Below are 1,151 nucleotides of genomic sequence, written 5' to 3'. Positions count from 1 at the left end.
CGGCCTGCCTGCCTGATCGCCCCCAACTGCTCCCCTACCGGCCTGATCGCCCCTAGCTGCTCCCCTGCTGGCCTGATCGCCCTTAACCAGCTCTGCCTCGCCCCACACCTGGGACCCAGGATTCCTTCCTCCAGCCGGTCGCAGGCACCCAGGACCTAGGCTGGCTTCGCCTGGGTCAGCTCCAGCCACAGGGGACCATGGGTGGGTGGCTTTGCCCAGGCTGCAGCCGCTGGCACCTGGAACTGTGGGGTGGGCGGCTTGTTCCTCTCCCAGGCTGCAGGAACAGGCACTGATACCCAGGACCGTGGGGCGGGCAGCTTGTCCCTCTCCCAGGCCGTAGCCTGGCTGGTCCCCATCCCTTTCTCACAAGCTCATTTGTGCCTGGTTGGTCCCCATTCCACTCACCCCAGTGTTGAGTGTCTGAGCAGTTCTGGCATGAGGTTGTGAGGGCGCAAGGGCATGAGGGCATGACAACTATTTGCATATTAGCTCTTTATTATATAGGGTGAAGTCTCTAGTGGTTTTGTTGTTTTTTGTAGTATTCTTTCCAGTTCTGGACAGCAGGGATAGAATAATTTTGAACAATGAGTTAGGATGTCTCCTTTTTTTGCCCCCTCTTCATTTCCTATTTTCTGGAACAATTTAAGTATCAGAATTACCTATTCCTTAAAATTTGGCAGAATGTGAAAATTTTTGCAAAGGTACTTTTTTAACACATTGTTTGCGGATAGATTTTATCGTGCACTAACAGGTGGCGCAGGCCATTTTTGCTAATTTTTTGTGCAAATGGCAACATTCAGTAAAATTACAATAACTTTAGTTTACGTATTTATACGTTACTCGCATTCTACCGTTAGTCTATAAAAAACGTATTAATACGTGTCCCGTGCTCTACTACACTGGTAGAACGTATAAATACATTTCCCACATACAATGTGTTAACACGCTCAGTTTCTTGATTATCAATATTTTAAGGGTACCTGCTTCATTTTTGGTATTTTAAAAAAGTTTTTATGGCTGAAACCGGTTTGGCTCAGTGGATAGAGCGTCGGCCTGAGGACTGAAGGGTCCCAGGTTCGATTCCGGTCAAGGGCATGTACCTGGGTTGTGGGCACATCCCCAGTTGGGGATGTGCAGGAGGCGGCTAATCA

The sequence above is a fragment of the Myotis davidii genome, unplaced genomic scaffold (assembly GCF_000327345.1).
Source record: "Myotis davidii unplaced genomic scaffold, ASM32734v1 scaffold2301, whole genome shotgun sequence".
NCBI classification, from domain to species: Eukaryota; Metazoa; Chordata; class Mammalia; order Chiroptera; family Vespertilionidae; genus Myotis; species Myotis davidii.
The sequence above is the reverse complement of the archived record's forward strand: the minus strand, read 5'-3'. Positions refer to the sequence as shown.